Source organism: Paramormyrops kingsleyae, chromosome 25, assembly GCF_048594095.1.
Source record: "Paramormyrops kingsleyae isolate MSU_618 chromosome 25, PKINGS_0.4, whole genome shotgun sequence".
Classification (NCBI taxonomy): domain Eukaryota; kingdom Metazoa; phylum Chordata; class Actinopteri; order Osteoglossiformes; family Mormyridae; genus Paramormyrops; species Paramormyrops kingsleyae.
Window position 1 is genome coordinate 27,312,830 of NC_132821.1, and position 20,424 is coordinate 27,333,253.

At 50.3% G+C, this 20,424-nt stretch overlaps 91 non-coding genes across 91 annotated transcripts; all 91 read right to left on the bottom strand.

Annotated features, from left to right (window-relative positions):
* Window positions 1-56: 56 nt before the first annotated feature.
* On the bottom strand, window positions 57-130 carry trnai-aau (transfer RNA isoleucine (anticodon AAU)). The gene has a single exon. It is a non-coding gene; the product is annotated as a tRNA-Ile (tRNA).
* Window positions 131-354: 224 nt separating this feature from the next.
* trnaf-gaa (transfer RNA phenylalanine (anticodon GAA)) lies at window positions 355-427 on the bottom strand. Its single transcript has one exon. It is a non-coding gene; the product is annotated as a tRNA-Phe (tRNA).
* A 127-nt stretch (window positions 428-554) lies between these two features.
* On the bottom strand, window positions 555-628 carry trnai-aau (transfer RNA isoleucine (anticodon AAU)). Its single transcript has one exon. It is a non-coding gene; the product is annotated as a tRNA-Ile (tRNA).
* Window positions 629-856: 228 nt separating this feature from the next.
* On the bottom strand, window positions 857-929 carry trnaf-gaa (transfer RNA phenylalanine (anticodon GAA)). The gene has a single exon. It is a non-coding gene; the product is annotated as a tRNA-Phe (tRNA).
* A 127-nt stretch (window positions 930-1,056) lies between these two features.
* On the bottom strand, window positions 1,057-1,130 carry trnai-aau (transfer RNA isoleucine (anticodon AAU)). Its single transcript has one exon. It is a non-coding gene; the product is annotated as a tRNA-Ile (tRNA).
* Window positions 1,131-1,354: 224 nt separating this feature from the next.
* Window positions 1,355-1,427, bottom strand: trnaf-gaa (transfer RNA phenylalanine (anticodon GAA)). Its single transcript has one exon. It is a non-coding gene; the product is annotated as a tRNA-Phe (tRNA).
* Window positions 1,428-1,554: 127 nt separating this feature from the next.
* trnai-aau (transfer RNA isoleucine (anticodon AAU)) lies at window positions 1,555-1,628 on the bottom strand. The gene has a single exon. It is a non-coding gene; the product is annotated as a tRNA-Ile (tRNA).
* A 96-nt stretch (window positions 1,629-1,724) lies between these two features.
* On the bottom strand, window positions 1,725-1,796 carry trnaq-cug (transfer RNA glutamine (anticodon CUG)). Its single transcript has one exon. It is a non-coding gene; the product is annotated as a tRNA-Gln (tRNA).
* A 67-nt stretch (window positions 1,797-1,863) lies between these two features.
* trnaf-gaa (transfer RNA phenylalanine (anticodon GAA)) lies at window positions 1,864-1,936 on the bottom strand. Its single transcript has one exon. It is a non-coding gene; the product is annotated as a tRNA-Phe (tRNA).
* A 127-nt stretch (window positions 1,937-2,063) lies between these two features.
* trnai-aau (transfer RNA isoleucine (anticodon AAU)) lies at window positions 2,064-2,137 on the bottom strand. Its single transcript has one exon. It is a non-coding gene; the product is annotated as a tRNA-Ile (tRNA).
* A 224-nt stretch (window positions 2,138-2,361) lies between these two features.
* Window positions 2,362-2,434, bottom strand: trnaf-gaa (transfer RNA phenylalanine (anticodon GAA)). The gene has a single exon. It is a non-coding gene; the product is annotated as a tRNA-Phe (tRNA).
* Window positions 2,435-2,561: 127 nt separating this feature from the next.
* trnai-aau (transfer RNA isoleucine (anticodon AAU)) lies at window positions 2,562-2,635 on the bottom strand. Its single transcript has one exon. It is a non-coding gene; the product is annotated as a tRNA-Ile (tRNA).
* Window positions 2,636-2,731: 96 nt separating this feature from the next.
* trnaq-cug (transfer RNA glutamine (anticodon CUG)) lies at window positions 2,732-2,803 on the bottom strand. The gene has a single exon. It is a non-coding gene; the product is annotated as a tRNA-Gln (tRNA).
* A 67-nt stretch (window positions 2,804-2,870) lies between these two features.
* Window positions 2,871-2,943, bottom strand: trnaf-gaa (transfer RNA phenylalanine (anticodon GAA)). The gene has a single exon. It is a non-coding gene; the product is annotated as a tRNA-Phe (tRNA).
* A 127-nt stretch (window positions 2,944-3,070) lies between these two features.
* trnai-aau (transfer RNA isoleucine (anticodon AAU)) lies at window positions 3,071-3,144 on the bottom strand. The gene has a single exon. It is a non-coding gene; the product is annotated as a tRNA-Ile (tRNA).
* A 224-nt stretch (window positions 3,145-3,368) lies between these two features.
* trnaf-gaa (transfer RNA phenylalanine (anticodon GAA)) lies at window positions 3,369-3,441 on the bottom strand. The gene has a single exon. It is a non-coding gene; the product is annotated as a tRNA-Phe (tRNA).
* Window positions 3,442-3,568: 127 nt separating this feature from the next.
* On the bottom strand, window positions 3,569-3,642 carry trnai-aau (transfer RNA isoleucine (anticodon AAU)). The gene has a single exon. It is a non-coding gene; the product is annotated as a tRNA-Ile (tRNA).
* Window positions 3,643-3,870: 228 nt separating this feature from the next.
* Window positions 3,871-3,943, bottom strand: trnaf-gaa (transfer RNA phenylalanine (anticodon GAA)). Its single transcript has one exon. It is a non-coding gene; the product is annotated as a tRNA-Phe (tRNA).
* Window positions 3,944-4,070: 127 nt separating this feature from the next.
* On the bottom strand, window positions 4,071-4,144 carry trnai-aau (transfer RNA isoleucine (anticodon AAU)). The gene has a single exon. It is a non-coding gene; the product is annotated as a tRNA-Ile (tRNA).
* A 96-nt stretch (window positions 4,145-4,240) lies between these two features.
* trnaq-cug (transfer RNA glutamine (anticodon CUG)) lies at window positions 4,241-4,312 on the bottom strand. The gene has a single exon. It is a non-coding gene; the product is annotated as a tRNA-Gln (tRNA).
* Window positions 4,313-4,379: 67 nt separating this feature from the next.
* On the bottom strand, window positions 4,380-4,452 carry trnaf-gaa (transfer RNA phenylalanine (anticodon GAA)). The gene has a single exon. It is a non-coding gene; the product is annotated as a tRNA-Phe (tRNA).
* Window positions 4,453-4,579: 127 nt separating this feature from the next.
* On the bottom strand, window positions 4,580-4,653 carry trnai-aau (transfer RNA isoleucine (anticodon AAU)). Its single transcript has one exon. It is a non-coding gene; the product is annotated as a tRNA-Ile (tRNA).
* Window positions 4,654-4,877: 224 nt separating this feature from the next.
* Window positions 4,878-4,950, bottom strand: trnaf-gaa (transfer RNA phenylalanine (anticodon GAA)). The gene has a single exon. It is a non-coding gene; the product is annotated as a tRNA-Phe (tRNA).
* Window positions 4,951-5,077: 127 nt separating this feature from the next.
* On the bottom strand, window positions 5,078-5,151 carry trnai-aau (transfer RNA isoleucine (anticodon AAU)). The gene has a single exon. It is a non-coding gene; the product is annotated as a tRNA-Ile (tRNA).
* A 228-nt stretch (window positions 5,152-5,379) lies between these two features.
* trnaf-gaa (transfer RNA phenylalanine (anticodon GAA)) lies at window positions 5,380-5,452 on the bottom strand. Its single transcript has one exon. It is a non-coding gene; the product is annotated as a tRNA-Phe (tRNA).
* A 127-nt stretch (window positions 5,453-5,579) lies between these two features.
* On the bottom strand, window positions 5,580-5,653 carry trnai-aau (transfer RNA isoleucine (anticodon AAU)). Its single transcript has one exon. It is a non-coding gene; the product is annotated as a tRNA-Ile (tRNA).
* A 96-nt stretch (window positions 5,654-5,749) lies between these two features.
* On the bottom strand, window positions 5,750-5,821 carry trnaq-cug (transfer RNA glutamine (anticodon CUG)). Its single transcript has one exon. It is a non-coding gene; the product is annotated as a tRNA-Gln (tRNA).
* A 67-nt stretch (window positions 5,822-5,888) lies between these two features.
* On the bottom strand, window positions 5,889-5,961 carry trnaf-gaa (transfer RNA phenylalanine (anticodon GAA)). The gene has a single exon. It is a non-coding gene; the product is annotated as a tRNA-Phe (tRNA).
* A 127-nt stretch (window positions 5,962-6,088) lies between these two features.
* Window positions 6,089-6,162, bottom strand: trnai-aau (transfer RNA isoleucine (anticodon AAU)). Its single transcript has one exon. It is a non-coding gene; the product is annotated as a tRNA-Ile (tRNA).
* A 96-nt stretch (window positions 6,163-6,258) lies between these two features.
* trnaq-cug (transfer RNA glutamine (anticodon CUG)) lies at window positions 6,259-6,330 on the bottom strand. The gene has a single exon. It is a non-coding gene; the product is annotated as a tRNA-Gln (tRNA).
* Window positions 6,331-6,397: 67 nt separating this feature from the next.
* On the bottom strand, window positions 6,398-6,470 carry trnaf-gaa (transfer RNA phenylalanine (anticodon GAA)). Its single transcript has one exon. It is a non-coding gene; the product is annotated as a tRNA-Phe (tRNA).
* A 127-nt stretch (window positions 6,471-6,597) lies between these two features.
* Window positions 6,598-6,671, bottom strand: trnai-aau (transfer RNA isoleucine (anticodon AAU)). Its single transcript has one exon. It is a non-coding gene; the product is annotated as a tRNA-Ile (tRNA).
* A 96-nt stretch (window positions 6,672-6,767) lies between these two features.
* trnaq-cug (transfer RNA glutamine (anticodon CUG)) lies at window positions 6,768-6,839 on the bottom strand. The gene has a single exon. It is a non-coding gene; the product is annotated as a tRNA-Gln (tRNA).
* A 67-nt stretch (window positions 6,840-6,906) lies between these two features.
* On the bottom strand, window positions 6,907-6,979 carry trnaf-gaa (transfer RNA phenylalanine (anticodon GAA)). The gene has a single exon. It is a non-coding gene; the product is annotated as a tRNA-Phe (tRNA).
* A 127-nt stretch (window positions 6,980-7,106) lies between these two features.
* On the bottom strand, window positions 7,107-7,180 carry trnai-aau (transfer RNA isoleucine (anticodon AAU)). Its single transcript has one exon. It is a non-coding gene; the product is annotated as a tRNA-Ile (tRNA).
* Window positions 7,181-7,404: 224 nt separating this feature from the next.
* trnaf-gaa (transfer RNA phenylalanine (anticodon GAA)) lies at window positions 7,405-7,477 on the bottom strand. Its single transcript has one exon. It is a non-coding gene; the product is annotated as a tRNA-Phe (tRNA).
* Window positions 7,478-7,604: 127 nt separating this feature from the next.
* On the bottom strand, window positions 7,605-7,678 carry trnai-aau (transfer RNA isoleucine (anticodon AAU)). The gene has a single exon. It is a non-coding gene; the product is annotated as a tRNA-Ile (tRNA).
* A 228-nt stretch (window positions 7,679-7,906) lies between these two features.
* Window positions 7,907-7,979, bottom strand: trnaf-gaa (transfer RNA phenylalanine (anticodon GAA)). Its single transcript has one exon. It is a non-coding gene; the product is annotated as a tRNA-Phe (tRNA).
* Window positions 7,980-8,106: 127 nt separating this feature from the next.
* trnai-aau (transfer RNA isoleucine (anticodon AAU)) lies at window positions 8,107-8,180 on the bottom strand. The gene has a single exon. It is a non-coding gene; the product is annotated as a tRNA-Ile (tRNA).
* A 96-nt stretch (window positions 8,181-8,276) lies between these two features.
* On the bottom strand, window positions 8,277-8,348 carry trnaq-cug (transfer RNA glutamine (anticodon CUG)). The gene has a single exon. It is a non-coding gene; the product is annotated as a tRNA-Gln (tRNA).
* A 67-nt stretch (window positions 8,349-8,415) lies between these two features.
* Window positions 8,416-8,488, bottom strand: trnaf-gaa (transfer RNA phenylalanine (anticodon GAA)). The gene has a single exon. It is a non-coding gene; the product is annotated as a tRNA-Phe (tRNA).
* Window positions 8,489-8,615: 127 nt separating this feature from the next.
* On the bottom strand, window positions 8,616-8,689 carry trnai-aau (transfer RNA isoleucine (anticodon AAU)). Its single transcript has one exon. It is a non-coding gene; the product is annotated as a tRNA-Ile (tRNA).
* Window positions 8,690-8,785: 96 nt separating this feature from the next.
* trnaq-cug (transfer RNA glutamine (anticodon CUG)) lies at window positions 8,786-8,857 on the bottom strand. Its single transcript has one exon. It is a non-coding gene; the product is annotated as a tRNA-Gln (tRNA).
* Window positions 8,858-8,924: 67 nt separating this feature from the next.
* On the bottom strand, window positions 8,925-8,997 carry trnaf-gaa (transfer RNA phenylalanine (anticodon GAA)). Its single transcript has one exon. It is a non-coding gene; the product is annotated as a tRNA-Phe (tRNA).
* A 127-nt stretch (window positions 8,998-9,124) lies between these two features.
* Window positions 9,125-9,198, bottom strand: trnai-aau (transfer RNA isoleucine (anticodon AAU)). Its single transcript has one exon. It is a non-coding gene; the product is annotated as a tRNA-Ile (tRNA).
* Window positions 9,199-9,422: 224 nt separating this feature from the next.
* On the bottom strand, window positions 9,423-9,495 carry trnaf-gaa (transfer RNA phenylalanine (anticodon GAA)). Its single transcript has one exon. It is a non-coding gene; the product is annotated as a tRNA-Phe (tRNA).
* Window positions 9,496-9,622: 127 nt separating this feature from the next.
* Window positions 9,623-9,696, bottom strand: trnai-aau (transfer RNA isoleucine (anticodon AAU)). The gene has a single exon. It is a non-coding gene; the product is annotated as a tRNA-Ile (tRNA).
* Window positions 9,697-9,924: 228 nt separating this feature from the next.
* trnaf-gaa (transfer RNA phenylalanine (anticodon GAA)) lies at window positions 9,925-9,997 on the bottom strand. Its single transcript has one exon. It is a non-coding gene; the product is annotated as a tRNA-Phe (tRNA).
* Window positions 9,998-10,124: 127 nt separating this feature from the next.
* trnai-aau (transfer RNA isoleucine (anticodon AAU)) lies at window positions 10,125-10,198 on the bottom strand. Its single transcript has one exon. It is a non-coding gene; the product is annotated as a tRNA-Ile (tRNA).
* A 224-nt stretch (window positions 10,199-10,422) lies between these two features.
* On the bottom strand, window positions 10,423-10,495 carry trnaf-gaa (transfer RNA phenylalanine (anticodon GAA)). Its single transcript has one exon. It is a non-coding gene; the product is annotated as a tRNA-Phe (tRNA).
* A 127-nt stretch (window positions 10,496-10,622) lies between these two features.
* On the bottom strand, window positions 10,623-10,696 carry trnai-aau (transfer RNA isoleucine (anticodon AAU)). The gene has a single exon. It is a non-coding gene; the product is annotated as a tRNA-Ile (tRNA).
* A 96-nt stretch (window positions 10,697-10,792) lies between these two features.
* On the bottom strand, window positions 10,793-10,864 carry trnaq-cug (transfer RNA glutamine (anticodon CUG)). The gene has a single exon. It is a non-coding gene; the product is annotated as a tRNA-Gln (tRNA).
* A 267-nt stretch (window positions 10,865-11,131) lies between these two features.
* trnai-aau (transfer RNA isoleucine (anticodon AAU)) lies at window positions 11,132-11,205 on the bottom strand. Its single transcript has one exon. It is a non-coding gene; the product is annotated as a tRNA-Ile (tRNA).
* Window positions 11,206-11,429: 224 nt separating this feature from the next.
* Window positions 11,430-11,502, bottom strand: trnaf-gaa (transfer RNA phenylalanine (anticodon GAA)). Its single transcript has one exon. It is a non-coding gene; the product is annotated as a tRNA-Phe (tRNA).
* Window positions 11,503-11,629: 127 nt separating this feature from the next.
* On the bottom strand, window positions 11,630-11,703 carry trnai-aau (transfer RNA isoleucine (anticodon AAU)). Its single transcript has one exon. It is a non-coding gene; the product is annotated as a tRNA-Ile (tRNA).
* A 96-nt stretch (window positions 11,704-11,799) lies between these two features.
* trnaq-cug (transfer RNA glutamine (anticodon CUG)) lies at window positions 11,800-11,871 on the bottom strand. Its single transcript has one exon. It is a non-coding gene; the product is annotated as a tRNA-Gln (tRNA).
* Window positions 11,872-11,938: 67 nt separating this feature from the next.
* Window positions 11,939-12,011, bottom strand: trnaf-gaa (transfer RNA phenylalanine (anticodon GAA)). The gene has a single exon. It is a non-coding gene; the product is annotated as a tRNA-Phe (tRNA).
* A 127-nt stretch (window positions 12,012-12,138) lies between these two features.
* trnai-aau (transfer RNA isoleucine (anticodon AAU)) lies at window positions 12,139-12,212 on the bottom strand. The gene has a single exon. It is a non-coding gene; the product is annotated as a tRNA-Ile (tRNA).
* Window positions 12,213-12,440: 228 nt separating this feature from the next.
* On the bottom strand, window positions 12,441-12,513 carry trnaf-gaa (transfer RNA phenylalanine (anticodon GAA)). Its single transcript has one exon. It is a non-coding gene; the product is annotated as a tRNA-Phe (tRNA).
* A 127-nt stretch (window positions 12,514-12,640) lies between these two features.
* On the bottom strand, window positions 12,641-12,714 carry trnai-aau (transfer RNA isoleucine (anticodon AAU)). The gene has a single exon. It is a non-coding gene; the product is annotated as a tRNA-Ile (tRNA).
* A 224-nt stretch (window positions 12,715-12,938) lies between these two features.
* On the bottom strand, window positions 12,939-13,011 carry trnaf-gaa (transfer RNA phenylalanine (anticodon GAA)). Its single transcript has one exon. It is a non-coding gene; the product is annotated as a tRNA-Phe (tRNA).
* A 127-nt stretch (window positions 13,012-13,138) lies between these two features.
* Window positions 13,139-13,212, bottom strand: trnai-aau (transfer RNA isoleucine (anticodon AAU)). Its single transcript has one exon. It is a non-coding gene; the product is annotated as a tRNA-Ile (tRNA).
* Window positions 13,213-13,440: 228 nt separating this feature from the next.
* Window positions 13,441-13,513, bottom strand: trnaf-gaa (transfer RNA phenylalanine (anticodon GAA)). Its single transcript has one exon. It is a non-coding gene; the product is annotated as a tRNA-Phe (tRNA).
* A 127-nt stretch (window positions 13,514-13,640) lies between these two features.
* On the bottom strand, window positions 13,641-13,714 carry trnai-aau (transfer RNA isoleucine (anticodon AAU)). The gene has a single exon. It is a non-coding gene; the product is annotated as a tRNA-Ile (tRNA).
* A 224-nt stretch (window positions 13,715-13,938) lies between these two features.
* trnaf-gaa (transfer RNA phenylalanine (anticodon GAA)) lies at window positions 13,939-14,011 on the bottom strand. The gene has a single exon. It is a non-coding gene; the product is annotated as a tRNA-Phe (tRNA).
* A 127-nt stretch (window positions 14,012-14,138) lies between these two features.
* trnai-aau (transfer RNA isoleucine (anticodon AAU)) lies at window positions 14,139-14,212 on the bottom strand. Its single transcript has one exon. It is a non-coding gene; the product is annotated as a tRNA-Ile (tRNA).
* A 228-nt stretch (window positions 14,213-14,440) lies between these two features.
* On the bottom strand, window positions 14,441-14,513 carry trnaf-gaa (transfer RNA phenylalanine (anticodon GAA)). The gene has a single exon. It is a non-coding gene; the product is annotated as a tRNA-Phe (tRNA).
* Window positions 14,514-14,640: 127 nt separating this feature from the next.
* Window positions 14,641-14,714, bottom strand: trnai-aau (transfer RNA isoleucine (anticodon AAU)). Its single transcript has one exon. It is a non-coding gene; the product is annotated as a tRNA-Ile (tRNA).
* A 224-nt stretch (window positions 14,715-14,938) lies between these two features.
* On the bottom strand, window positions 14,939-15,011 carry trnaf-gaa (transfer RNA phenylalanine (anticodon GAA)). Its single transcript has one exon. It is a non-coding gene; the product is annotated as a tRNA-Phe (tRNA).
* A 127-nt stretch (window positions 15,012-15,138) lies between these two features.
* On the bottom strand, window positions 15,139-15,212 carry trnai-aau (transfer RNA isoleucine (anticodon AAU)). The gene has a single exon. It is a non-coding gene; the product is annotated as a tRNA-Ile (tRNA).
* Window positions 15,213-15,440: 228 nt separating this feature from the next.
* Window positions 15,441-15,513, bottom strand: trnaf-gaa (transfer RNA phenylalanine (anticodon GAA)). Its single transcript has one exon. It is a non-coding gene; the product is annotated as a tRNA-Phe (tRNA).
* A 127-nt stretch (window positions 15,514-15,640) lies between these two features.
* On the bottom strand, window positions 15,641-15,714 carry trnai-aau (transfer RNA isoleucine (anticodon AAU)). Its single transcript has one exon. It is a non-coding gene; the product is annotated as a tRNA-Ile (tRNA).
* A 224-nt stretch (window positions 15,715-15,938) lies between these two features.
* On the bottom strand, window positions 15,939-16,011 carry trnaf-gaa (transfer RNA phenylalanine (anticodon GAA)). Its single transcript has one exon. It is a non-coding gene; the product is annotated as a tRNA-Phe (tRNA).
* A 127-nt stretch (window positions 16,012-16,138) lies between these two features.
* Window positions 16,139-16,212, bottom strand: trnai-aau (transfer RNA isoleucine (anticodon AAU)). The gene has a single exon. It is a non-coding gene; the product is annotated as a tRNA-Ile (tRNA).
* Window positions 16,213-16,436: 224 nt separating this feature from the next.
* Window positions 16,437-16,509, bottom strand: trnaf-gaa (transfer RNA phenylalanine (anticodon GAA)). Its single transcript has one exon. It is a non-coding gene; the product is annotated as a tRNA-Phe (tRNA).
* A 127-nt stretch (window positions 16,510-16,636) lies between these two features.
* Window positions 16,637-16,710, bottom strand: trnai-aau (transfer RNA isoleucine (anticodon AAU)). Its single transcript has one exon. It is a non-coding gene; the product is annotated as a tRNA-Ile (tRNA).
* A 228-nt stretch (window positions 16,711-16,938) lies between these two features.
* On the bottom strand, window positions 16,939-17,011 carry trnaf-gaa (transfer RNA phenylalanine (anticodon GAA)). The gene has a single exon. It is a non-coding gene; the product is annotated as a tRNA-Phe (tRNA).
* A 127-nt stretch (window positions 17,012-17,138) lies between these two features.
* trnai-aau (transfer RNA isoleucine (anticodon AAU)) lies at window positions 17,139-17,212 on the bottom strand. The gene has a single exon. It is a non-coding gene; the product is annotated as a tRNA-Ile (tRNA).
* A 224-nt stretch (window positions 17,213-17,436) lies between these two features.
* trnaf-gaa (transfer RNA phenylalanine (anticodon GAA)) lies at window positions 17,437-17,509 on the bottom strand. The gene has a single exon. It is a non-coding gene; the product is annotated as a tRNA-Phe (tRNA).
* Window positions 17,510-17,636: 127 nt separating this feature from the next.
* trnai-aau (transfer RNA isoleucine (anticodon AAU)) lies at window positions 17,637-17,710 on the bottom strand. Its single transcript has one exon. It is a non-coding gene; the product is annotated as a tRNA-Ile (tRNA).
* Window positions 17,711-17,938: 228 nt separating this feature from the next.
* On the bottom strand, window positions 17,939-18,011 carry trnaf-gaa (transfer RNA phenylalanine (anticodon GAA)). Its single transcript has one exon. It is a non-coding gene; the product is annotated as a tRNA-Phe (tRNA).
* Window positions 18,012-18,138: 127 nt separating this feature from the next.
* Window positions 18,139-18,212, bottom strand: trnai-aau (transfer RNA isoleucine (anticodon AAU)). Its single transcript has one exon. It is a non-coding gene; the product is annotated as a tRNA-Ile (tRNA).
* Window positions 18,213-18,436: 224 nt separating this feature from the next.
* On the bottom strand, window positions 18,437-18,509 carry trnaf-gaa (transfer RNA phenylalanine (anticodon GAA)). Its single transcript has one exon. It is a non-coding gene; the product is annotated as a tRNA-Phe (tRNA).
* A 127-nt stretch (window positions 18,510-18,636) lies between these two features.
* trnai-aau (transfer RNA isoleucine (anticodon AAU)) lies at window positions 18,637-18,710 on the bottom strand. The gene has a single exon. It is a non-coding gene; the product is annotated as a tRNA-Ile (tRNA).
* Window positions 18,711-18,934: 224 nt separating this feature from the next.
* trnaf-gaa (transfer RNA phenylalanine (anticodon GAA)) lies at window positions 18,935-19,007 on the bottom strand. The gene has a single exon. It is a non-coding gene; the product is annotated as a tRNA-Phe (tRNA).
* A 127-nt stretch (window positions 19,008-19,134) lies between these two features.
* On the bottom strand, window positions 19,135-19,208 carry trnai-aau (transfer RNA isoleucine (anticodon AAU)). Its single transcript has one exon. It is a non-coding gene; the product is annotated as a tRNA-Ile (tRNA).
* A 228-nt stretch (window positions 19,209-19,436) lies between these two features.
* Window positions 19,437-19,509, bottom strand: trnaf-gaa (transfer RNA phenylalanine (anticodon GAA)). Its single transcript has one exon. It is a non-coding gene; the product is annotated as a tRNA-Phe (tRNA).
* Window positions 19,510-19,636: 127 nt separating this feature from the next.
* trnai-aau (transfer RNA isoleucine (anticodon AAU)) lies at window positions 19,637-19,710 on the bottom strand. The gene has a single exon. It is a non-coding gene; the product is annotated as a tRNA-Ile (tRNA).
* A 224-nt stretch (window positions 19,711-19,934) lies between these two features.
* On the bottom strand, window positions 19,935-20,007 carry trnaf-gaa (transfer RNA phenylalanine (anticodon GAA)). Its single transcript has one exon. It is a non-coding gene; the product is annotated as a tRNA-Phe (tRNA).
* Window positions 20,008-20,134: 127 nt separating this feature from the next.
* trnai-aau (transfer RNA isoleucine (anticodon AAU)) lies at window positions 20,135-20,208 on the bottom strand. Its single transcript has one exon. It is a non-coding gene; the product is annotated as a tRNA-Ile (tRNA).
* Window positions 20,209-20,304: 96 nt separating this feature from the next.
* Window positions 20,305-20,376, bottom strand: trnaq-cug (transfer RNA glutamine (anticodon CUG)). The gene has a single exon. It is a non-coding gene; the product is annotated as a tRNA-Gln (tRNA).
* Between the last annotated feature and the right edge of the window lie 48 nt (window positions 20,377-20,424).

Consider the following 20,424-nt stretch of genomic DNA (forward strand, 5'->3'; position numbering starts at 1 on the left):
GGAAGACATGTAGGGGTATTTGATAGGTCGAGGTCACTGGGAGAAAAAACACAGCATGGCCCGTATGGGGATCGAACCCATGACCTCGGCGTTATTAACACCACGCTCTAACCAGCTGAGCTAACCGGCCAAGGGCTGGAAATGGCTAACTACACCACAAGCAAAAGTGCAAAAGAAACATTTTTAAGCAGGAGTTTGCCTTGGGGCTCAAAAGTGAGCCTGAGACAGGTCCCACTGAGATTTGAACTCAGATCGCTGGATTCAAAGCCCAGAGTGTTAACCATTACACCATGGACGTCGCATCAATGAAGGTGGAGACGCTACCGGCAACTAGCTCCAAGACTCACGTCGCGCTGCCAGAACCCGGGATCGAACCAGGGACCTTTAGATCTTCAGTCTAACGCTCTCCCAACTGAGCTATTCCGGCACATCTGTTTATTCCACCGCATGTGGAATGTAGGACTGCCTCCTAAATGAAAGAGGGCAGATATTGGACATGGAAGACATGTAGGGGTATTTGATAGGTCGAGGTCACTGGGAGAAAAAACACAGCATGGCCCGTATGGGGATCGAACCCATGACCTTGGCGTTATTAGCACCACGCTCTAACCAGCTGAGCTAACCGGCCAAGGGCTGGAAATGGCTAACTACACCACAAGCAAAAGTGCAAAAGAAACATTTTTAAGCAGGAGTGTGCCTTGGGGCTCAAAAGTGAGCCTGAGACAGGTCCCACTGAGATTTGAACTAAGATCGCTGGATTCAGAGCCCTAACCATTACACCATGGAACCGGGATGTACGTCGCATCGATGAAGGTGGAGACGCTACCGGCAACTAGCTCCAAGACTCACATCGCGCTGCCAGAACCCGGGATCGAACCAGGGACCTTTAGATCTTCAGTCTAACGCTCTCCCAACTGAGCTATTCCGGCACATCTGATTATTCCACCGCATGTGGAATGTAGGACTGCCTCCTAAATGAAAGAGGGCAGATATTGGACATGGAAGACATGTAGGGGTATTTGATAGGTCGAGGTCACTGGGAGAAAAAACACAGCATGGCCCGTATGGGGATCGAACCCATGACCTTGGCGTTATTAGCACCACGCTCTAACCAGCTGAGCTAACCGGCCAAGGGCTGGAAATGGCTAACTACACCACAAGCAAAAGTGCAAAAGAAACATTTTTAAGCAGGAGTTTGCCTTGGGGCTCAAAAGTGAGCCTGAGACAGGTCCCACTGAGATTTGAACTCAGATCGCTGGATTCAAAGCCCAGAGTGTTAACCATTACACCATGGACGTCGCATCAATGAAGGTGGAGACGCTACCGGCAACTAGCTCCAAGACTCACGTCGCGCTGCCAGAACCCGGGATCGAACCAGGGACCTTTAGATCTTCAGTCTAACGCTCTCCCAACTGAGCTATTCCGGCAAATCTGTTTGTTCCACCACATGTGGAATGTAGGACTGCCTCCTAAATGAAAGAGGGCAGATATTGGACATGAAAGATATGTAGGGGTATTTGATAGGTCGAGGTCACTGGGAGAAAAAACACAGCATGGCCCGTATGGGGATCGAACCCATGACCTTGGCGTTATTAGCACCACGCTCTAACCAGCTGAGCTAACCGGCCAAGGGCTGGAAATGGCTAACTACACCACAAGCAAAAGTGCAAAAGAAACATTTTTAAGCAGGAGTGTGCCTTGGGGCTCAAAAGTGAGCCTGAGACAGGTCCCACTGAGAATTGAACTCAGATCGCTGGATTCAGAGCCCAGAGTGCTAACCATTACACCATGGAACCGGGATGTACGTCGCATCAATGAAGGTGGAGACGCTACCGGCAACTAGCTCCAAGACTCACATCGCGCTGCCAGAACCCGGGATCGAACCAGGGACCTTTAGATTTTCAGTCTAACGCTCTCCCAACTGAGCTATTCCGGCACATCTGTTTGTTCCACCGCATGTGGAATGTAGGACTGCCTCCTAAATGAAAGAGGGCAGATATTGGACATGGAAGACATGTAGGGGTATTTGATAGGTCGAGGTCACTGGGAGAAAAAACACAGCATGGCCCGTATGGGGATCGAACCCATGACCTCGGCGTTATTAACACCACGCTCTAACCAGCTGAGCTAACCGGCCAAGGGCTGGAAATGGCTAACTACACCACAAGCAAAAGTGCAAAAGAAACATTTTTAAGCAGGAGTTTGCCTTGGGGCTCAAAAGTGAGCCTGAGACAGGTCCCACTGAGATTTGAACTCAGATCGCTGGATTCAAAGCCCAGAGTGTTAACCATTACACCATGGACGTCACATCAATGAAGGTGGAGACGCTACCGGCAACTAGCTCCAAGACTCACGTCGCGCTGCCAGAACCCGGGATCGAACCAGGGACCTTTAGATCTTCAGTCTAACGCTCTCCCAACTGAGCTATTCCGGCACATCTGTTTATTCCACCGCATGTGGAATGTAGGACTGCCTCCTAAATGAAAGAGGGCAGATATTGGACCTGGAAGACATGTAGGGGTATTTGATAGGTCGAGGTCACTGGGAGAAAAAACACAGCATGGCCCGTATGGGGATCGAACCCATGACCTTGGCGTTATTAGCACCACGCTCTAACCAGCTGAGCTAACCGGCCAAGGGCTGGAAATGGCTAACTACACCACAAGCAAAAGTGCAAAAGAAACATTTTTAAGCAGGAGTGTGCCTTGGGGCTCAAAAGTGAGCCTGAGACAGGTCCCACTGAGATTTGAACTCAGATCGCTGGATTCAGAGCCCAGAGTGCTAACCATTACACCATGGAACCGGGATGTACGTCGCATCAATGAAGGTGGAGACACTACCGGCAACTAGCTCCAAGACTCACATCGCGCTGCCAGAACCCGGGATCGAACCAGGGACCTTTAGATCTTCAGTCTAACGCTCTCCCAACTGAGCTATTCCGGCACATCTGTTTGTTCCACCGCATGTAGAATGTAGGACTGCCTCCTAAATGAAAGAGGGCAGATATTGGACATGGAAGACATGTAGGGGTATTTGATAGGTCGAGGTCACTGGGAGAAAAAACACAGCATGGCCCGTATGGGGATCGAACCCATGACCTCGGCGTTATTAACACCACGCTCTAACCAGCTGAGCTAACCGGCCAAGGGCTGGAAATGGCTAACTACACCACAAGCAAAAGTGCAAAAGAAACATTTTTAAGCAGGAGTTTGCCTTGGGGCTCAAAAGTGAGCCTGAGACAGGTCCCACTGAGATTTGAACTCAGATCGCTGGATTCAAAGCCCAGAGTGTTAACCATTACACCATGGACGTCGCATCAATGAAGGTGGAGACGCTACTGGCAACTAGCTCCAAGACTCACGTCGCGCTGCCAGAACCCGGGATCGAACCAGGGACCTTTAGATCTTCAGTCTAACGCTCTCCCAACTGAGCTATTCCGGCAAATCTGTATGTTCCACCACATGTGGAATGTAGGACTGCCTCCTAAATGAAAGAGGGCAGATATTGGACATGAAAGATATGTAGGGGTATTTGATAGGTCGAGGTCACTGGGAGAAAAAACACAGCATGGCCCGTATGGGGATCGAACCCATGACCTTGGCGTTATTAGCACCACGCTCTAACCAGCTGAGCTAACCGGCCAAGGGCTGGAAAGGATTAGCTAGACCACAAGCAAAAGTGCAAAAGAAACATTTTTAAGCAGGAGTGTGCCTTGGGGCTCAAAAGTGAGCCTGAGACAGGTCCCACTGAGATTTGAACTCAGATCGCTGGATTCAGAGCCCTAACCATTACACCATGGAACCAGGATGTACGTCGCATCGATGAAGGTGGAGACGCTACCGGCAACTAGCTCCAAGACTCACATCGCGCTGCCAGAACCCGGGATCGAACCAGGGACCTTTAGATCTTCAGTCTAACGCTCTCCCAACTGAGCTATTCCGGCACATCTGATTATTCCACCGCATGTGGAATGTAGGACTGCCTCCTAAATGAAAGAGGGCAGATATTGGACCTGGAAGACATGTAGGGGTATTTGATAGGTCGAGGTCACTGGGAGAAAAAACACAGCATGGCCCGTATGGGGATCGAACCCATGACCTTGGCATTATTAGCACCACGCTCTAACCAGCTGAGCTAACCGGCCAAGGGCTGGAAATGGCTAACTACACCACAAGCAAAAGTGCAAAAGAAACATTTTTAAGCAGGAGTGTGCCTTGGGGCTCAAAAGTGAGCCTGAGACAGGTCCCACTGAGATTTGAACTCAGATCGCTGGATTCAGAGCCCAGAGTGCTAACCATTACACCATGGAACCGGGATGTACGTCGCATCAATGAAGGTGGAGACACTACCGGCAACTAGCTCCAAGACTCACATCGCGCTGCCAGAACCCGGGATCGAACCAGGGACCTTTAGATCTTCAGTCTAACGCTCTCCCAACTGAGCTATTCCGGCACATCTGTTTGTTCCACCGCATGTAGAATGTAGGACTGCCTCCTAAATGAAAGAGGGCAGATATTGGACATGGAAGACATGTAGGGGTATTTGATAGGTCGAGGTCACTGGGAGAAAAAACACAGCATGGCCCGTATGGGGATCGAACCCATGACCTCGGCGTTATTAACACCACGCTCTAACCAGCTGAGCTAACCGGCCAAGGGCTGGAAATGGCTAACTACACCACAAGCAAAAGTGCAAAAGAAACATTTTTAAGCAGGAGTTTGCCTTGGGGCTCAAAAGTGAGCCTGAGACAGGTCCCACTGAGATTTGAACTCAGATCGCTGGATTCAAAGCCCAGAGTGTTAACCATTACACCATGGACGTCGCATCAATGAAGGTGGAGACGCTACTGGCAACTAGCTCCAAGACTCACGTCGCGCTGCCAGAACCCGGGATCGAACCAGGGACCTTTAGATCTTCAGTCTAACGCTCTCCCAACTGAGCTATTCCGGCAAATCTGTATGTTCCACCACATGTGGAATGTAGGACTGCCTCCTAAATGAAAGAGGGCAGATATTGGACATGAAAGATATGTAGGGGTATTTGATAGGTCGAGGTCACTGGGAGAAAAAACACAGCATGGCCCGTATGGGGATCGAACCCATGACCTTGGCGTTATTAGCACCACGCTCTAACCAGCTGAGCTAACCGGCCAAGGGCTGGAAAGGATTAGCTAGACCACAAGCAAAAGTGCAAAAGAAACATTTTTAAGCAGGAGTGTGCCTTGGGGCTCAAAAGTGAGCCTGAGACAGGTCCCACTGAGATTTGAACTCAGATCGCTGGATTCAGAGCCCTAACCATTACACCATGGAACCAGGATGTACGTCGCATCGATGAAGGTGGAGACGCTACCGGCAACTAGCTCCAAGACTCACATCGCGCTGCCAGAACCCGGGATCGAACCAGGGACCTTTAGATCTTCAGTCTAACGCTCTCCCAACTGAGCTATTCCAGCACATCTGTTTATTCCACCGCATGTGGAATGTAGGACTGCCTCCTAAATGAAAGAGGGCAGATATTGGACATGGAAGACATGTAGGGGTATTTGATAGGTCGAGGTCACTGGGAGAAAAAACACAGCATGGCCCGTATGGGGATCGAACCCATGACCTTGGCGTTATTAGCACCACGCTCTAACCGGCTGAGCTAACCGGCCAAGGGCTGGAAATGGCTAACTACACCACAAGCAATAGTGCAAAAGAAACATTTTTAAGCAGGAGTGTGCCTTGGGGCTCAAAAGTGAGCCTGAGACAGGTCCCACTGAGATTTGAACTCAGATCGCTGGATTCAGAGCCCAGAGTGCTAACCATTACACCATGGAACCGGGATGTACATCGCATCAATGAAGGTGGAGATGCTACCGGCAACTAGCTCCAAGACTCACATCGCGCTGCCAGAACCCGGGATCGAACCAGGGACCTTTAGATCTTCAGTCTAACGCTCTCCCAACTGAGCTATTCCGGCACATCTGTTTGTTCCACCGCATGTGGAATGTAGGACTGCCTCCTAAATGAAAGAGGGCAGATATTGGACATGGAAGACATGTAGGGGTATTTGATAGGTCGAGGTCACTGGGAGAAAAAACACAGCATGGCCCGTATGGGGATCGAACCCATGACCTTGGCGTTATTAGCACCACGCTCTAACCGGCTGAGCTAACCGGCCAAGGGCTGGAAATGGCTAACTACACCACAAGCAATAGTGCAAAAGAAACATTTTTAAGCAGGAGTGTGCCTTGGGGCTCAAAAGTGAGCCTGAGACAGGTCCCACTGAGATTTGAACTCAGATCGCTGGATTCAGAGCCCAGAGTGCTAACCATTACACCATGGAACCGGGATGTACATCGCATCAATGAAGGTGGAGATGCTACCGGCAACTAGCTCCAAGACTCACATCGCGCTGCCAGAACCCGGGATCGAACCAGGGACCTTTAGATCTTCAGTCTAACGCTCTCCCAACTGAGCTATTCCGGCACATCTGTTTGTTCCACCGCATGTGGAATGTAGGACTGCCTCCTAAATGAAAGAGGGCAGATATTGGACATGGAAGACATGTAGGGGTATTTGATAGGTCGAGGTCACTGGGAGAAAAAACACAGCATAGCCCGTATGGGGATCGAACCCATGACCTTGGTGTTATTAGCACCACGCTCTAACCAGCTGAGCTAACCGGCCAAGGGCTGGAAATGGCTAACTACACCACAAGCAAAAGTGCAAAAGAAACATTTTTAAGCAGGAGTGTGCCTTGGGGCTCAAAAGTGAGCCTGAGACAGGTCCCACTGAGATTTGAACTCAGATCGCTGGATTCAGAGCCCAGAGTGCTAACCATTACACCATGGAACCGGGATGTACGTCGCATCAATGAAGGTGGAGACACTACCGGCAACTAGCTCCAAGACTCACATCGCGCTGCCAGAACCCGGGATCGAACCAGGGACCTTTAGATCTTCAGTCTAACGCTCTCCCAACTGAGCTATTCCGGCACATCTGTTTGTTCCACCGCATGTAGAATGTAGGACTGCCTCCTAAATGAAAGAGGGCAGATATTGGACATGGAAGACATGTAGGGGTATTTGATAGGTCGAGGTCACTGGGAGAAAAAACACAGCATGGCCCGTATGGGGATCGAACCCATGACCTCGGCGTTATTAACACCACGCTCTAACCAGCTGAGCTAACCGGCCAAGGGCTGGAAATGGCTAACTACACCACAAGCAAAAGTGCAAAAGAAACATTTTTAAGCAGGAGTTTGCCTTGGGGCTCAAAAGTGAGCCTGAGACAGGTCCCACTGAGATTTGAACTCAGATCGCTGGATTCAAAGCCCAGAGTGTTAACCATTACACCATGGACGTCGCATCAATGAAGGTGGAGACGCTACTGGCAACTAGCTCCAAGACTCACGTCGCGCTGCCAGAACCCGGGATCGAACCAGGGACCTTTAGATCTTCAGTCTAACGCTCTCCCAACTGAGCTATTCCGGCAAATCTGTATGTTCCACCACATGTGGAATGTAGGACTGCCTCCTAAATGAAAGAGGGCAGATATTGGACATGAAAGATATGTAGGGGTATTTGATAGGTCGAGGTCACTGGGAGAAAAAACACAGCATGGCCCGTATGGGGATCGAACCCATGACCTTGGCGTTATTAGCACCACGCTCTAACCAGCTGAGCTAACCGGCCAAGGGCTGGAAAGGATTAGCTAGACCACAAGCAAAAGTGCAAAAGAAACATTTTTAAGCAGGAGTGTGCCTTGGGGCTCAAAAGTGAGCCTGAGACAGGTCCCACTGAGATTTGAACTCAGATCGCTGGATTCAGAGCCCTAACCATTACACCATGGAACCAGGATGTACGTCGCATCGATGAAGGTGGAGACGCTACCGGCAACTAGCTCCAAGACTCACATCGCGCTGCCAGAACCCGGGATCGAACCAGGGACCTTTAGATCTTCAGTCTAACGCTCTCCCAACTGAGCTATTCCAGCACATCTGTTTATTCCACCGCATGTGGAATGTAGGACTGCCTCCTAAATGAAAGAGGGCAGATATTGGACATGGAAGACATGTAGGGGTATTTGATAGGTCGAGGTCACTGGGAGAAAAAACACAGCATGGCCCGTATGGGGATCGAACCCATGACCTTGGCGTTATTAGCACCACGCTCTAACCGGCTGAGCTAACCGGCCAAGGGCTGGAAATGGCTAACTACACCACAAGCAATAGTGCAAAAGAAACATTTTTAAGCAGGAGTGTGCCTTGGGGCTCAAAAGTGAGCCTGAGACAGGTCCCACTGAGATTTGAACTCAGATCGCTGGATTCAGAGCCCAGAGTGCTAACCATTACACCATGGAACCGGGATGTACATCGCATCAATGAAGGTGGAGATGCTACCGGCAACTAGCTCCAAGACTCACATCGCGCTGCCAGAACCCGGGATCGAACCAGGGACCTTTAGATCTTCAGTCTAACGCTCTCCCAACTGAGCTATTCCGGCACATCTGTTTGTTCCACCGCATGTGGAATGTAGGACTGCCTCCTAAATGAAAGAGGGCAGATATTGGACATGGAAGACATGTAGGGGTATTTGATAGGTCGAGGTCACTGGGAGAAAAAACACAGCATGGCCCGTATGGGGATCGAACCCATGACCTTGGCGTTATTAGCACCACGCTCTAACCGGCTGAGCTAACCGGCCAAGGGCTGGAAATGGCTAACTACACCACAAGCAATAGTGCAAAAGAAACATTTTTAAGCAGGAGTGTGCCTTGGGGCTCAAAAGTGAGCCTGAGACAGGTCCCACTGAGATTTGAACTCAGATCGCTGGATTCAGAGCCCAGAGTGCTAACCATTACACCATGGAACCGGGATGTACATCGCATCAATGAAGGTGGAGATGCTACCGGCAACTAGCTCCAAGACTCACATCGCGCTGCCAGAACCCGGGATCGAACCAGGGACCTTTAGATCTTCAGTCTAACGCTCTCCCAACTGAGCTATTCCGGCACATCTGTTTGTTCCACCGCATGTGGAATGTAGGACTGCCTCCTAAATGAAAGAGGGCAGATATTGGACATGGAAGACATGTAGGGGTATTTGATAGGTCGAGGTCACTGGGAGAAAAAACACAGCATAGCCCGTATGGGGATCGAACCCATGACCTTGGTGTTATTAGCACCACGCTCTAACCAGCTGAGCTAACCGGCCAAGGGCTGGAAATGGCTAACTACACCACAAGCAAAAGTGCAAAAGAAACATTTTTAAGCAGGAGTTTGCCTTGGGGCTCAAAAGTGAGCCTGAGACAGGTCCCACTGAGATTTGAACTCAGATCGCTGGATTCAAAGCCCAGAGTGTTAACCATTACACCATGGACGTCGCATCAATGAAGGTGGAGACGCTACTGGCAACTAGCTCCAAGACTCACGTCGCGCTGCCAGAACCCGGGATCGAACCAGGGACCTTTAGATCTTCAATCTAACGCTCTCCCAACTGAGCTATTCCGGCACATCTGTATGTTCCACCGCATGTGGAATGTAGGACTGCCTCCTAAATGAAAGAGGGCAGATATTGGACATGGAAGACATGTAGGGGTATTTGATAGGTCGAGGTCACTGGGAGAAAAAACACAGCATGGCCCGTATGGGGATCGAACCCATGACCTTGGCGTTATTAGCACCACGCTCTAACCAGCTGAGCTAACCGGCCAAGGGCTGGAAATGGCTAACTACACCACAAGCAAAAGTGCAAAAGAAACATTTTTAAGCAGGAGTGTGCCTTGGGGCTCAAAAGTGAGCCTGAGACAGGTCCCACTGAGATTTGAACTAAGATCGCTGGATTCAGAGCCCTAACCATTACACCATGGAACCGGGATGTACGTCGCATCGATGAAGGTGGAGACGCTACCGGCAACTAGCTCCAAGACTCACATCGCGCTGCCAGAACCCGGGATCGAACCAGGGACCTTTAGATCTTCAGTCTAACGCTCTCCCAACTGAGCTATTCCGGCACATCTGTTTATTCCACCGCATGTGGAATGTAGGACTGCCTCCTAAATGAAAGAGGGCAGATATTGGACATGGAAGACATGTAGGGGTATTTGATAGGTCGAGGTCACTGGGAGAAAAAACACAGCATGGCCCGTATGGGGATCGAACCCATGACCTTGGCGTTATTAGCACCACGCTCTAACCAGCTGAGCTAACCGGCCAAGGGCTGGAAATGGCTAACTACACCACAAGCAAAAGTGCAAAAGAAACATTTTTAAGCAGGAGTTTGCCTTGGGGCTCAAAAGTGAGCCTGAGACAGGTCCCACTGAGATTTGAACTCAGATCGCTGGATTCAAAGCCCAGAGTGTTAACCATTACACCATGGACGTCGCATCAATGAAGGTGGAGACGCTACCGGCAACTAGCTCCAAGACTCACGTCGCGCTGCCAGAACCCGGGATCGAACCAGGGACCTTTAGATCTTCAGTCTAACGCTCTCCCAACTGAGCTATTCCGGCAAATCTGTTTGTTCCACCACATGTGGAATGTAGGACTGCCTCCTAAATGAAAGAGGGCAGATATTGGACATGAAAGATATGCAGGGGTATTTGATAGGTCGAGGTCACTGGGAGAAAAAACACAGCATGGCCTGTATGGGGATCGAACCCATGACCTTGGCGTTATTAGCACCACGCTCTAACCAGCTGAGCTAACCGGCCAAGGGCTGGAAATGGTTAACTACACCACAAGCAAAAGTGCAAAAGAAACATTTTTAAGCAGGAGTGTGCCTTGGGGCTCAAAAGTGAGCCTGAGACAGGTCCCACTGAGATTTGAACTCAGATCGCTGGATTCAGAGCCCAGAGTGCTAACCATTACACCATGGAACCGGGATGTACGTCGCATCAATGAAGGTGGAGACGCTACCGGCAACTAGCTCCAAGACTCACATCGCGCTGCCAGAACCCGGGATCGAAACAGGGACCTTTAGATCTTCAGTCTAACGCTCTCCCTACTGAGCTATTCCGGCACATCTGTTTGTTCCACCGCATGTGGAATGTAGGACTGCCTCCTAAATGAAAGAGGGCAGATATTGGACATGGAAGACATGTAGGGGTATTTGATAGGTCGAGGTCACTGGGAGAAAAAACACAGCATGGCCCGTATGGGGATCGAACCCATGACCTCGGCGTTATTAACACCACGCTCTAACCAGCTGAGCTAACCGGCCAAGGGCTGGAAATGGCTAACTACACCACAAGCAAAAGTGCAAAAGAAACCTTTTTAAGCAGGAGTTTGCCTTGGGGCTCAAAAGTGAGCCTGAGACAGGTCCCACTGAGATTTGAACTCAGATCGCTGGATTCAAAGCCCAGAGTGTTAACCATTACACCATGGACGTCGCATCAATGAAGGTGGAGACGCTACCGGCAACTAGCTCCAAGACTCACGTCGCGCTGCCAGAACCCGGGATCGAACCAGGGACCTTTAGATCTTCAGTCTAACGCTCTCCCAACTGAGCTATTCCGGCACATCTGTTTATTCCACCGCATGTGGAATGTAGGACTGCCTCCTAAATGAAAGAGGGCAGATATTGGACATGGAAGACATGTAGGGGTATTTGATAGGTCGAGGTCACTGGGAGAAAAAACACAGCATGGCCCGTATGGGGATCGAACCCATGACCTTGGCGTTATTAGCACCACGCTCTAACCGGCTGAGCTAACCGGCCAAGGACTGGAAATGGCTAACTACACCACAAGCAATAGTGCAAAAGAAACATTTTTAAGCAGGAGTGTGCCTTGGGGCTCAAAAGTGAGCCTGAGACAGGTCCCACTGAGATTTGAACTCAGATCGCTGGATTCAGAGCCCAGAGTGCTAACCATTACACCATGGAACCGGGATGTACATCGCATCAATGAAGGTGGAGACGCTACCGGCAACTAGCTCCAAGACTCACGTCGCGCTGCCAGAACCCGGGATCGAACCAGGGACCTTTAGATCTTCAGTCTAACGCTCTCCCAACTGAGCTATTCCGGCACATCTGTATGTTCCACCACATGTGGAATGTAGGACTGCCTCCTAAATGAAAGAGGGCAGATATTGGACATGAAAGATATGTAGGGGTATTTGATAGGTCGAGGTCACTGGGAGAAAAAACACAGCATGGCCCGTATGGGGATCGAACCCATGACCTTGGTGTTATTAGCACCACGCTCTAACCAGCTGAGCTAACCGGCCAAGGGCTGGAAAGGATTAGCTAAAAAACAAGCAAAAGTTGAAAAGAAACATTTTTAAGCAGGAGTGTGCCTTGGGGCTCAAAAGTGAGCCTGAGACAGGTCCCACTGAGATTTGAACTCAGATCGCTGGATTCAGAGCCCTAACCATTACACCATGGAGCCGGGATGTACGTCGCATCGATGAAGGTGGAGACGCTACCGGCAACTAGCTCCAAGACTCACATCGCGCTGCCAGAACCCGGGATCGAACCAGGGACCTTTAGATCTTCAGTCTAACGCTCTCCCAACTGAGCTATTCCGGCACATCTGTTTGTTCCACCGCATGTGGAATGTAGGACTGCCTCCTAAATGAAAGAGGGCAGATATTGGACATGAAAGATATGTAGGGGTATTTGATAGGTCGAGGTCACTGGGAGAAAAAACACAGCATGGCCCGTATGGGGATCAAACCCATGACCTTGGCGTTATTAGCACCACGCTCTAACCAGCTGAGCTAACCGGCCAAGGGCTGGAAATGGCTAACTACACCACAAGCAAAAGTGCAAAAGAAACATTTTTAAGCAGGAGTTTGCCTTGGGGCTCAAAAGTGAGCCTGAGACAGGTCCCACTGAGATTTGAACTCAGATCGCTGGATTCAAAGCCCAGAGTGTTAACCATTACACCATGGACGTCACATCTATGAAGGTGGAGACGCTACCGGCAACTAGCTCCAAGACTCACGTCGCGCTGCCAGAACCCGGGATCGAACCAGGGACCTTTAGATCTTCAGTCTAACGCTCTCCCAACTGAGCTATTCCGGCACATCTGTATGTTCCACCACATGTGGAATGTTGGACTGCCTCCTAAATGAAAGAGGGCAGATATTGGACATGAAAGATATGTAGGGGTATTTGATAGGTCGAGGTCACTGGGAGAAAAAACACAGCATGGCCCGTATGGGGATCGAACCCATGACCTTGGTGTTATTAGCACCACGCTCTAACCAGCTGAGCTAACCGGCCAAGGGCTGGAAAAGATTAGCTAGACCACAAGCAAAAGTGCAAAAGAAACATTTTTAAGCAGGAGTGTGCCATGGGGCTCAAAAGTGAGCCTGAGACAGGTCCCACTGAGATTTGAACTAAGATCGCTGGATTCAGAGCCCTAACCATTACACCATGGAACCGGGATGTACGTCGCATCGATGAAGGTGGAGACGCTACCGGCAACTAGCTCCAAGACTCACATCGCGCTGCCAGAACCCGGGATCGAACCAGGGACCTTTAGATCTTCAGTCTAACGCTCTCCCAACTGAGCTATTCCGGCACATCTGTTTATTCCACCGCATGTGGAATGTAGGACTGCCTCCTAAATGAAAGAGGGCAGATATTGGACATGGAAGACATGTAGGGGTATTTGATAGGTCGAGGTCACTGGGAGAAAAAACACAGCATGGCCCGTATGGGGATCGAACCCATGACCTTGGCGTTATTAGCACCACGCTCTAACCGGCTGAGCTAACCGGCCAAGGGCTGGAAATGGCTAACTACACCACAAGCAAAAGTGCAAAAGAAACATTTTTAAGCAGGAGTTTGCCTTGGGGCTCAAAAGTGAGCCTGAGACAGGTCCCACTGAGATTTGAACTCAGATCGCTGGATTCAAAGCCCAGAGTGTTAACCATTACACCATGGACGTCGCATCAATGAAGGTGGAGACGCTACCGGCAACTAGCTCCAAGACTCACGTCGCGCTGCCAGAACCCGGGATCGAACCAGGGACCTTTAGATCTTCAGTCTAACGCTCTCCCAACTGAGCTATTCCGGCAAATCTGTATGTTCCACCACATGTGGAATGTAGGACTGCCTCCTAAATGAAAGAGGGCAGATATTGGACATGAAAGATATGTAGGGGTATTTGATAGGTCGAGGTCACTGGGAGAAAAAACACAGCATGGCCCGTATGGGGATCGAACCCATGACCTTGGCGTTATTAGCACCACGCTCTAACCAGCTGAGCTAACCGGCCAAGGGCTGGAAAGGATTAGCTAGACCACAAGCAAAAGTGCAAAAGAAACATTTTTAAGCAGGAGTGTGCCTTGGGGCTCAAAAGTGAGCCTGAGACAGGTCCCACTGAGATTTGAACTCAGATCGCTGGATTCAGAGCCCTAACCATTACACCATGGAACCGGGATGTACGTCGCATCGATGAAGGTGGAGACGCTACCGGCAACTAGCTCCAAGACTCACATCGCGCTGCCAGAACCCGGGATCGATCCAGGGACCTTTAGATCTTCAGTCTAACGCTCTCCCAACTGAGCTATTCCGGCACATCTGTTTATTCCACCGCATGTGGAATGTAGGACTGCCTCCTAAATGAAAGAGGGCAGATATTGGACATGGAAGACATGTAGGGGTATTTGATAGGTCGAGGTCACTGGGAGAAAAAACACAGCATGGCCCGTATGGGGATCGAACCCATGACCTTGGCGTTATTAGCACCACGCTCTAACCGGCTGAGCTAACCGGCCAAGGGCTGGAAATGGCTAACTACACCACAAGCAATAGTGCAAAAGAAACATTTTTAAGCAGGAGTGTGCCTTGGGGCTCAAAAGTGAGCCTGAGACAGGTCCCACTGAGATTTGAACTCAGATCGCTGGATTCAGAGCCCAGAGTGTTAACCATTACACCATGGACGTCGCATCAATGAAGGTGGAGACGCTACCGGCAACTAGCTCCAAGACTCACGTCGCGCTGCCAGAACCCGGGATCGAACCAGGGACCTTTAGATCTTCAGTCTAACGCTCTCCCAACTGAGCTATTCCGGCACATCTGTATGTTCCACCGCATGTGGAATGTAGGACTGCCTCCTAAATGAAAGAGGGCAGATATTGGACATGGAAGACATGTAGGGGTATTTGATAGGTCGAGGTCACTGGGAGAAAAAACACAGCATGGCCCGTATGGGGATCGAACCCATGACCTTGGCGTTATTAGCACCACGCTCTAACCAGCTGAGCTAACCGGCCAAGGGCTGGAAAGGATTAGCTAGACCACAAGCAAAAGTGCAAAAGAAACATTTTTAAGCAGGAGTGTGCCTTGGGGCTCAAAAGTGAGCCTGAGACAGGTCCCACTGAGATTTGAACTCAGATCGCTGGATTCAGAGCCCTAACCATTACACCATGGAACCGGGATGTACGTCGCATCGATGAAGGTGGAGACGCTACCGGCAACTAGCTCCAAGACTCACATCGCGCTGCCAGAACCCGGGATCGATCCAGGGACCTTTAGATCTTCAGTCTAACGCTCTCCCAACTGAGCTATTCCGGCACATCTGTTTATTCCACCGCATGTGGAATGTAGGACTGCCTCCTAAATGAAAGAGGGCAGATATTGGACATGGAAGACATGTAGGGGTATTTGATAGGTCGAGGTCACTGGGAGAAAAAACACAGCATGGCCTGTACGGGGATCGAACCCATGACCTTGGCGTTATTAGCACCACGCTCTAACCGGCTGAGCTAACCGGCCAAGGGCTGGAAATGGCTAACTACACCACAAGCAATAGTGCAAAAGAAACATTTTTAAGCAGGAGTGTGCCTTGGGGCTCAAAAGTGAGCCTGAGACAGGTCCCACTGAGATTTGAACTCAGATCGCTGGATTCAGAGCCCAGAGTGTTAACCATTACACCATGGACGTCGCATCAATGAAGGTGGAGACGCTACCGGCAACTAGCTCCAAGACTCACGTCGCGCTGCCAGAACCCGGGATCGAACCAGGGACCTTTAGATCTTCAGTCTAACGCTCTCCCAACTGAGCTATTCCGGCACATCTGTATGTTCCACCGCATGTGGAATGTAGGACTGCCTCCTAAATGAAAGAGGGCAGATATTGGACATGGAAGACATGTAGGGGTATTTGATAGGTCGAGGTCACTGGGAGAAAAAACACAGCATGGCCCGTATGGGGATCGAACCCATGACCTTGGCGTTATTAGCACCACGCTCTAACCAGCTGAGCTAACCGGCCAAGGGCTGGAAAGGATTAGCTAGACCACAAGCAAAAGTGCAAAAGAAACATTTTTAAGCAGGAGTGTGCCTTGGGGCTCAAAAGTGAGCCTGAGACAGGTCCCACTGAGATTTGAACTCAGATCGCTGGATTCAGAGCCCAGAGTGTTAACCATTACACCATGGACGTCGCATCAATGAAGGTGGAGACGCTACCGGCAACTAGCTCCAAGACTCACGTCGCGCTGCCAGAACCCGGGATCGAACCAGGGACCTTTAGATCTTCAGTCTAACGCTCTCCCAACTGAGCTATTCCGGCACATCTGTATGTTCCACCGCATGTGGAATGTAGGACTGCCTCCTAAATGAAAGAGGGCAGATATTGGACATGGAAGACATGTAGGGGTATTTGATAGGTCGAGGTCACTGGGAGAAAAAACACAGCATGGCCCGTATGGGGATCGAACCCATGACCTTGGCGTTATTAGCACCACGCTCTAACCAGCTGAGCTAACCGGCCAAGGGCTGGAAAGGATTAGCTAGACCACAAGCAAAAGTGCAAAAGAAACATTTTTAAGCAGGAGTGTGCCTTGGGGCTCAAAAGTGAGCCTGAGACAGGTCCCACTGAGATTTGAACTCAGATCGCTGGATTCAGAGCCCTAACCATTACACCATGGAACCGGGATGTACGTCGCATCGATGAAGGTGGAGACGCTACCGGCAACTAGCTCCAAGACTCACATCGCGCTGCCAGAACCCGGGATCGATCCAGGGACCTTTAGATCTTCAGTCTAACGCTCTCCCAACTGAGCTATTCCGGCACATCTGTTTATTCCACCGCATGTGGAATGTAGGACTGCCTCCTAAATGAAAGAGGGCAGATATTGGACATGGAAGACATGTAGGGGTATTTGATAGGTCGAGGTCACTGGGAGAAAAAACACAGCATGGCCCGTATGGGGATCGAACCCATGACCTTGGCGTTATTAGCACCACGCTCTAACCGGCTGAGCTAACCGGCCAAGGGCTGGAAATGGCTAACTACACCACAAGCAATAGTGCAAAAGAAACATTTTTAAGCAGGAGTGTGCCTTGGGGCTCAAAAGTGAGCCTGAGACAGGTCCCACTGAGATTTGAACTCAGATCGCTGGATTCAGAGCCCAGAGTGTTAACCATTACACCATGGACGTCGCATCAATGAAGGTGGAGACGCTACCGGCAACTAGCTCCAAGACTCACGTCGCGCTGCCAGAACCCGGGATCGAACCAGGGACCTTTAGATCTTCAGTCTAACGCTCTCCCAACTGAGCTATTCCGGCACATCTGTATGTTCCACCGCATGTGGAATGTAGGACTGCCTCCTAAATGAAAGAGGGCAGATATTGGACATGGAAGACATGTAGGGGTATTTGATAGGTCGAGGTCACTGGGAGAAAAAACACAGCATGGCCCGTATGGGGATCGAACCCATGACCTTGGCGTTATTAGCACCACGCTCTAACCAGCTGAGCTAACCGGCCAAGGGCTGGAAATGGCTAACTACACCACAAGCAAAAGTGCAAAAGAAACATTTTTAAGCAGGAGTGTGCCTTGGGGCTCAAAAGTGAGCCTGAGACAGGTCCCACTGAGATTTGAACTAAGATCGCTGGATTCAGAGCCCTAACCATTACACCATGGAACCGGGATGTACGTCGCATCGATGAAGGTGGAGACGCTACCGGCAACTAGCTCCAAGACTCACATCGCGCTGCCAGAACCCGGGATCGAACCAGGGACCTTTAGATCTTCAGTCTAACGCTCTCCCAACTGAGCTATTCCGGCACATCTGTTTATTCCACCGCATGTGGAATGTAGGACTGCCTCCTAAATGAAAGAGGGCAGATATTGGACATGGAAGACATGTAGGGGTATTTGATAGGTCGAGGTCACTGGGAGAAAAAACACAGCATGGCCCGTATGGGGATCGAACCCATGACCTTGGCGTTATTAGCACCACGCTCTAACCAGCTGAGCTAACCGGCCAAGGGCTGGAAATGGCTAACTACACCACAAGCAAAAGTGCAAAAGAAACATTTTTAAGCAGGAGTTTGCCTTGGGGCTCAAAAGTGAGCCTGAGACAGGTCCCACTGAGATTTGAACTCAGATCGCTGGATTCAAAGCCCAGAGTGTTAACCATTACACCATGGACGTCGCATCAATGAAGGTGGAGACGCTACCGGCAACTAGCTCCAAGACTCACGTCGCGCTGCCAGAACCCGGGATCGAACCAGGGACCTTTAGATCTTCAGTCTAACGCTCTCCCAACTGAGCTATTCCGGCAAATCTGTTTGTTCCACCACATGTGGAATGTAGGACTGCCTCCTAAATGAAAGAGGGCAGATATTGGACATGAAAGATATGTAGGGGTATTTGATAGGTCGAGGTCACTGGGAGAAAAAACACAGCATGGCCCGTATGGGGATCGAACCCATGACCTTGGCGTTATTAGCACCACGCTCTAACTAGCTGAGCTAACCGGCCAAGGGCTGGAAATGGCTAACTACACCACAAGCAAAAGTGCAAAAGAAACATTTTTAAGCAGGAGTTTGCCTTGGGGCTCAAAAGTGAGCCTGAGACAGGTCCCACTGAGATTTGAACTCAGATCGCTGGATTCAAAGCCCAGAGTGTTAACCATTACACCATGGACGTCGCATCAATGAAGGTGGAGACGCTACCGGCAACTAGCTCCAAGACTCACGTCGCGCTGCCAGAACCCGGGATCGAACCAGGGACCTTTAGATCTTCAGTCTAACGCTCTCCCAACTGAGCTATTCCGGCACATCTGTATGTTCCACCGCATGTGGAATGTAGGACTGCCTCCTAAATGAAAGAGGGCAGATATTGGACATGGAAGACATGTAGGGGTATTTGATAGGTCGAGGTCACTGGGAGAAAAAACACAGCATGGCCCGTATGGCGATCGAACCCATGCCCTTGGTGTTATTAGCACCACGCTCTAACCAGCTGAGCTAACCGGCCAAGGGCTGGAAAGGATTAGCTAGACCACAAGCAAAAGTGCAAAAGAAACATTTTTAAGCAGGAGTGTGCCTTGGGGCTCAAAAGTGAGCCTGAGACAGGTCCCACTGAGATTTGAACTAAGATCGCTGGATTCAGAGCCCTAACCATTACACCATGGAACCGGGATGTACGTCGCATCGATGAAGGTGGAGACGCTACCGGCAACTAGCTCCAAGACTCACATCGCGCTGCCAGAACCCGGGATCGGACCAGGGACCTTTAGATCTTCAGTCTAACGCTCTCCCAACTGAGCTATTCCGGCACATCTGTTTATTCCACCGCATGTGGAATGTAGGACTGCCTCCTAAATGAAAGAGGGCAGATATTGGACATGGAAGACATGTAGGGGTATTTGATAGGTCGAGGTCACTGGGAGAAAAAACACAGCATGGCCCGTATGGGGATCGAACCCATGACCTTGGCGTTATTAGCACCATGCTCTAACCAGCTGAGCTAACCGGCCAAGGGCTGGAAATGGCTAACTACACCACAAGCAAAAGTGCAAAAGAAACATTTTTAAGCAGGAGTTTGCCTTGGGGCTCAAAAGTGAGCCTGAGACAGGTCCCACTGAGATTTGAACTCAGATCGCTGGATTCAAAGCCCAGAGTGTTAACCATTACACCATGGACGTCGCATCAATGAAGGTGGAGACGCTACCGGCAACTAGCTCCAAGACTCACGTCGCGCTGCCAGAACCCGGGATCGAACCAGGGACCTTTAGATCTTCAGTCTAACGCTCTCCCAACTGAGCTATTCCGGCACATCTGTTTATTCCACCGCATGTGGAATGTAGGACTGCCTCCTAAATGAAAGAGGGCAGATATTGGACATGGAAGACATGTAGGGGTATTTGATAGGTCGAGGTCACTGGGAGAAAAAACACAGCATGGCCCGTATGGGGATCGAACCCATGACCTTGGCGTTATTAGCACCACGCTCTAACCGGCTGAGCTAACCGGCCAAGGGCTGGAAATGGCTAACTACACCACAAGCAATAGTGCAAAAGAAACATTTTTAAGCAGGAGTGTGCCTTGGGGCTCAAAAGTGAGCCTGAGACAGGTCCCACTGAGATTTGAACTCAGATCGCTGGATTCAGAGCCCAGAGTGCTAACCATTACACCATGGAACCGGGATGTACATCGCATCAATGAAGGTGGAGATGCTACCGGCAACTAGC